We start from the raw sequence: 7,178 nt of genomic DNA, 5'->3' as shown, positions 1-7,178 counted from the left end.
GGCAAGAGCCTCACCCCGGGTCTTCGAATCCTTCATAAAAGGGCAAGAAAACGGAATAAAGAAGCTAAAAGACGACACTTTTATAAGACGGCGAAAGACGAAACCACTACAAAAAGGAGACTTTCTTACCTTAAAAGGAGGAGGAAGGAAAGGGGAAGAGAATGGTACAAAAATTACGGAATTTGGTCGAGAAATGGGCCGGGATCTGAGGTTGAATGTCGACGGAAAAATGGTGATTTGGGGTTCTGTTGATTGTTGCTATTGTTTCGTTGTTGCTGGTGAAACACGAAAGAAAGGGGAAAAGAATGGGGTAGGGACGGGTGTAATAATAATAATAAAAAAAGAATAAGTGACGAGCTTGCTTGCCTGCTATATATTATACGTACGTTTCTTCATCATTAAGTAATTTCACTCGTTTTTAAAACCGTCTCGAGTTAATAAAATCGGTTTTAGTAAAAGTTTCAGTAATAAAACGGAATCAATAATAAATAAATTTAATGTGTGAAAATAAAATAAACTCAAATTAGTTAACGGAAATAATACGATATCGGCTTGAATCGGAATTATTAGCGATTTTTACAAAACTAACGGATATTAATAAAAATTGCTATTTTAGTGAAATAAGCTCAAAATAGCTAATTGGACGGTTTTGTTCCCAAAATCCATCTCGGGTTCACTTAAAACAACTTTCATAAGGACTCGTAAAGAAACGGAAATTATTAAATAAACAAACTCGAACTAACTTCAATAAACTTGAACTAACTTTCAATAAACTTATTAATGATTATTAAAATTAACGTATCGAATTATGATGAAATTAATTAATTAGCTAAGCATATATATATAAATCGTTAAATGATGTAATTAAATTCAAAATAGCAATTAAAAGAATTTTATCCAACTTAATAAAATACGGGGTGTTACAATCACCCCATCTTTTAAAAAGTTTCGTCCTCGAAACTTGAAAGTATAAATGGAAGGTTATGAAAATAAAACTGAAATTGGAATCGGTAACCAAAACATTTTAAAGGTTATTTATCGTAAGAATCAAAATTCTTTCAAAAGTTTCAAATAAAATTTTCCGACAGAACCAGATTCTCATCAAGGGAACGAAAGTGTTCTCGTTACGTACTCAAGAACATCAATATTCCAATTCAAAGACATAAAAATACGTTTTTACACCAACAAATGATAAAACTAATTATCAGACGTCTCCAATAACAAGCTTTAACACTAATTGACGTTAAAACCAGTGAAAAACATTAAAATATTTTCAAAACCTTTAGTTCAAATTTCTTTTTTTTTTTTTTTAATAATAAGGGTAATAACTCCATTAGCTATAGATAAGCTCACGGTCATTGATCCAAGAACGCAACAATTATTAAATGACATTCAACAAACAGGTTAGTACCTAACAAAGAGCAAACACAAAGAGACTACAACATAAGGCCCTAAGTCTACCCATCCTACCCGTCTCTCAAGTTTATTATTTTAAGGTCAAGTTATTTATAGTAGGGTTCACAAACGTGCGCCGGGAGCAAATATGCTCTGATACCAACTGTGACACCCTCATTTATTGCGGAAAAGTAAACACGTAATTCTACAGAAAAACTGACAGGATATGTTTGTAATAGGTTCAATTGGGTAAAAACCTGTAATTTTTAAAACTTTTCTAAACCATTCACAAACATTTCCAAATGAAGAGTGCCAAAACCTGCAATTACTAACAAACTAATTTACATAACTACGCTAAAGCTGCGAGAATAAAGTGATACAAACCAAAGAAAAAGAGGGAGACATATGTCCCTAAAATGTATGTGACGTAAAAAAAGGGTTTAAGGGTCACAATGAAATAAAACCAGTCTAGGTCCCAAGGTTACTTTGCTCGCTAGCTCGTCCATGTACCCCATATATGCATCACCTACCTGTCATTCGCATTTTATACAAATACGAAAGCCACAGTCAGTGGGGAGTAACTCCGAGTTCTCCCAGCCACGAAATGTCATAATTAATATAACATGTAAACATAAGAATATGAATATGAATAACACATAGCCTTAGCATATAGATGCTAGACAATCGTGCTTATCATGTGAACAACAATATAACAACACATACTCCTAGCATGTGAATACTAGTCCGACTCATACTACACTATCATGTGAATCACATAACATCCAGGAATCCAAACTCTATCAACCATAGCCGGCTTGCATCTCACCTTCTATGATTCATAGAATCATCAAACAAGAAAGGGTAATATATCAAAGACAGGCATAAGTTCTTAGTACGGTCAATAGTCACTTTGTAACTCGAGTCTATACCACGAGGTAGGGAAGGTAATCGAACCGGTATCTTGGCTCAGAGGTTCTATCAAAACATGGCCAAGACACAACACAACCCTAGCCTAAAATCTGCGCAGACCTAGACATGCGGATACACACCACCGCACCCAAGACCCACAATTTTTTTAAAACAAAGTGAGTTCCCTAAGGAGTCCACCAAAGGGTTGGCTAGTACTTAAGCTGACCACCTACTCTCAAAATAAGTAACGAGGTCATGCCCCAACTTGGATATAAACCCACCAAGTCAGGAACACAAAGGCTATCAAGCAGTGAACATATACTCGTCAGAGACTATAAAGACCTATATATGATGAAGGCCGAAATACTCACCTAGGACCTAGTCCCAGCTAGTCCCAGCTTGAATACTTTAGCCCACACCACACAAGACAAGTAAGACACCCACTTAACCATAAGAGGGCAAAGAGTCCAACTTACCAACATAAATGCTAACATTCTATCATGTGAAAGGCTATATAAATGTCTATTCAGCAGACAATCCAACAATATCCTCAATATCAATAATAATCCAAATTCCAGCTAACCGTTAATCTCATAATTCATGAGAACAAGCTAAAATGGCAACAAGGCAAGAAGACTCAAGTATAAAGCATCCAAAGCATCCAACAACCAACATGTGAAATGATAATTACAAATATCAAGGCATAACATAAAACATCCAATCTCACCTCAAAGACAAACCCTCGACCCGAGTCCCGCGACGGGTCATCGGTCAAATCGAGGTCGATGGTTTAAACCTAGCTTGACCAAACTCGTTCGGTCAATCTGGCCCAGCTCAGAGTCTTGGCCTACTTTGGCCCAAATTACAAAATTTATCGCAATAGTATTCTCATGCTATTTCCAATTTTTATCATGTGAAAAACGAAAGTAAAACATTATCAATCACCTAAACACTTATCAAACAACAAACACAACATCAACTACTAATGTGACATTAATTCGTCGAGTAACTCGGAATAGTTACCTTAAGCTAGCAAAGAGACAAGCAATAAACTTGAGAAAGCTTCTAAAACCCAAAATTACTCTTCATCTTCAACCACATATGAGTCACCTAAAATAATTATGTGAAAGGACGATATTAACGAATTATCGTTATATAAAATATGAGACGGAAATTAATTTAATTATATTTTAAATAAACCAAACTAGCGTCAAAACAATTTATAGATACGGCCCAAACTCGCGACTTAGCCAGGCCACTGCCTAGGCCACGGCCAGGCCACGGCCAGGCCACTGCCTAGGCCACAGCTAGGCCACTACCAGCTGCTGCTAGGCTACAACAGGCCACGGTCAGGCTACAGCAGGCCACGGCCAGGCTACAGCAGGCCACGGCCAGGCCGCTGCTAGGCCAACCTTATAAAAGTCACTCTCGTCCCAAAAATTAATTCAATCTCAACTCTCTACCCCATCTCTCTCATTACTCCGTCCTATAATATAATACTCCATAGTAACCAGATTTCCATCTCAATTTCAATATCGATATTGTCAAATATTCCATTAAAGGAATTGCTCAACATTTAGAGTATAACTCCAAGCTACTCACCCACTAGCCAAGAACAAAGGATACGACAATAATAATACAATACCACAATATTCTAACATTAATCCCAATTATACTACTCAGCCTTCAGTACGTAGTAACTTCGCAAAGGCCTCTTAACACTTTCAATCGTTTAACTTGCTATGTCCCTGACAACAATGTGCACTTTAATATATAAATTCATACTACTCTTAGACCACCAACTTCACAACTGACTATAATTAACATAAGCATCCTTCATCAGACATACCAAACTCTCGGACCATCTAAGACATTAATTATAAACCCATCTCACAAGCTAATAAAATTAAGACTAGAGACATAAATTAGTAGTACTCATAAAATTATACTATAACAACTATCAAAATTCCTAAGTAATTGTTACTAACCTCGTGGTACATAATCGTGTGTCTTTAATCCAATAAACCAATATTTCAATCAACGAAATATTTACGTTACTACGCCATTAATCCAAAGCTTAGACTATCATTCATCCACTGCCACTAACAATCTCAAAGCTCAACATACCAATTCTCAACCCATCTCCAATAATCCATTCAAATCCCATCTCACAAAGTTTGACAAAAATTATTATTACTATTATAATTAATTCATATAATACGACAACAATTACCATCGGATACTAGTACGAGATATCACCACTTAATTTTGAATACGAAAAATAGTTAGCACAGATTTCATATAACCCCGAACAATAGTATTAATAATAGGATCGGTAGAATCGTGTTACCTTAAACGCCCCTTATTCTTCGAATAAATGGTCCACAAGGCACGAGCCTCACCCCGGGTCTTCGAATCCTTCATAAAAGGGCAAGAAAACGGAATAAAGAAGCTAAAAGACGACACTTTTATAAGACGGCGAAAGACGAAACCACTACAAAAAGGAGACTTTCTTACCTTAAAAGGAGGAGGAAGGAAAGGGGAAGAGAATGGTACAAAAATTACGGAATTTGGTCGAGAAATGGGCCGGGATCTGAGGTTGAATGTCGACGGAAAAATGGTGATTTGGGGTTCTGTTGATTGTTGCTATTGTTTCGTTGTTGCTGGTGAAACACGAAAGAAAGGGGAAAAGAATGGGGTAGGGACGGGTGTAATAATAATAATAATAATAAAAGAATAAGTGACGAGCTTGCTTGCCTGCTATATATTACACGTACGTTTCTTCATCGTTAAGTAATTTCACTCGTTTTTAAAACCGTCTCGAGTTAATAAAATCGGTTTTAGTAAAAGTTTCAGTAATAAAACGGAATCAATAATAAATAAATTTAATGAGTGAAAATAAAATAAACTCAGCTAGTTAACGGAAATAATACGATATCAGCTTGAATCGGAATTATTAGCGATTTTTACAAAACTAACGGATATTAATAAAAATTGCTATTTTAGTGAAATAAGCTCAAAATAGCTAATTGGACGGTTTTGTTCCCAAAATCCATCTCGGGTTCACTTAAAACAACTTTCATAAGGACTCGTAAATAAACGGAAATTATTAAATAAACAAACTCGAACTAACTTCAATAAACTTGAACTAACTTTCAATAAACTTATTAATGATTATTAAAATTAACGTATCGAATTATGATGAAATTAATTAATTAGCTAAGCATATATATATAAATCGTTAAATGATGTAATTAAATTCAAAATAGCAATTAAAAGAATTTTATCCAACTTAATAAAATACGGGGTGTTACACTCGGGGCCTCTTCCTCCTCACAAACCTGCTCCTCGAGGATCTCGTCCTCAGCAACCTCCCCGGCTGCCCTAGCCGCAGCAAAAGCCTCCTCGAGAGCACGAGAAGCATCAACGACAGTGTCTATCTCCATGGGAGCTCTCCCAGAGGTAGAAGCCTTGTCACCTGCAAAATTAAAGTAATTTTAGGCCGCGTCAAGTGACGACGAGCCTTGATTAGAGGATTTTCGAGTTTTAGAAGGCCCAAAATCGCTCTTTTCTCGCCATCTTTGGCCGTATTCCCATAAACCCTATCACTCATGTGATAATTTGGGTCAAGTCAAGCCTAAGTTGAAGCCTAGTCATGGGTTCAAGTCGAAATTTCGGCAGCATTTCGTTATAACGGCGATTATGCCCTAGAAAAGTGCCCTGAAAAAGCCGTCACAAACCCAAATTACGAGATGGTAGGAAGTTTACCCATCATTCAAGGATTCCAAATGTCAAGTTTCATCGCAAATGGGCAAGCCTAAGGCCATTTTCGAAGCAATTTACGATTTAGCTGTGAAACCGTCTCAATTTCACTCAAATGCTCAAAACTCAACGAAAATTCGAAACAAATACATGGTTATGATCCTTATACTACGAATTAGCCATTTACATGGTCAATTTTACAAGGCAAGATCATTTGGGGGAAAAGCCCCAAATTTTCGACATTTTAGGGTTGAAAACCCTAAATTTTGTCAATCCAATTCGTCCGTTATAGAAGATTAATGCAAGAATGATATACATACCTCGATTAGTCATGGCGAATGCAAGCTTTTGGATCAAATTTTGACGGAAATGGTTGAAGTTTGAGAGAGAAATGGATGATTTATGTTTCGACACAAATGAATGAAACCCTCTGTTTCATCGCGTTTTTATGCAGAAAAGACACACTAAGGAACAGACGCAAAGCAGTCTTTGCGCTATTCCAAGAGACGCAGCTCTTGCTGCGCCTCTTCCTTAGCTTCCCTTCATACGAATTTTCAAAAATTCGTTATGAGTTTGTTATTTGTGGGCCCATCTTTGGTGCGCCTCTTCCCCGTTGCCATTTTATCTCTTTGGTCCGTTTGACGATTATTCTTCGTTCAGACCCGCATTTCTAAGACAACTGCAGACTGTTATACATTATTTATTGCTTCCAAGACTTTGCTTGTCACAACGAGCAGGTATTCTTTGACAGGTGTTTCGACACGCCTCCATTATATTCCCCCAACGAGAGTAAGCGGATAGACAATCCCTCTCGAGACATGGAGATAAATTCCTGATAAGGTTTTCCCCAACGAGAGTTCACGACATACAATCGTCCTTCTCGAGTTCTTCTGATGTTTATTTGAAGACTACCCAAGCAGATTCCTTCCAGCAGTTCCCGCCTGTGTCCTGCTACCCACAATATTTCCTGTTTTCCCACGGAGTGCGATAAAGGTGTCGTTCTCCAGAAGTTCCCAGACCGGCAGAGTTCTTACACTCGAGCCTTAGTTACCCCTTAGGTTGAAATTATATTTGGCCTCCTTCCCATCGATACTTTCCTTTAGGGTCCCACA

General features: G+C 37.2%; 1 long non-coding RNA gene across 2 annotated transcripts; it reads right to left on the bottom strand.

Annotated features, from left to right (window-relative positions):
* Nucleotides 1-1,754: 1,754 nt before the first annotated feature.
* LOC141615063 (uncharacterized) lies at nucleotides 1,755-4,966 on the bottom strand. Of its 2 annotated transcripts, XR_012529591.1 has the most exons (4): nucleotides 4,822-4,966; nucleotides 4,655-4,722; nucleotides 3,328-3,414; nucleotides 1,755-1,925 (listed from the first exon to the last, which is right to left on the bottom strand). It is a non-coding gene; the product is annotated as an uncharacterized LOC141615063 (long non-coding RNA). The 2 variants fall into 2 exon arrangements; XR_012529590.1 differs by lacking the exon at nucleotides 3,328-3,414.
* Nucleotides 4,967-7,178: the final 2,212 nt, after the last annotated feature.

Source organism: Silene latifolia, chromosome 11 (genome assembly GCF_048544455.1).
Source record: "Silene latifolia isolate original U9 population chromosome 11, ASM4854445v1, whole genome shotgun sequence".
Taxonomy (NCBI): domain Eukaryota; kingdom Viridiplantae; phylum Streptophyta; class Magnoliopsida; order Caryophyllales; family Caryophyllaceae; genus Silene; species Silene latifolia.
Note: the sequence above shows the minus strand (reverse complement) of the source record. Positions and strands in the feature narration are given on the sequence as shown.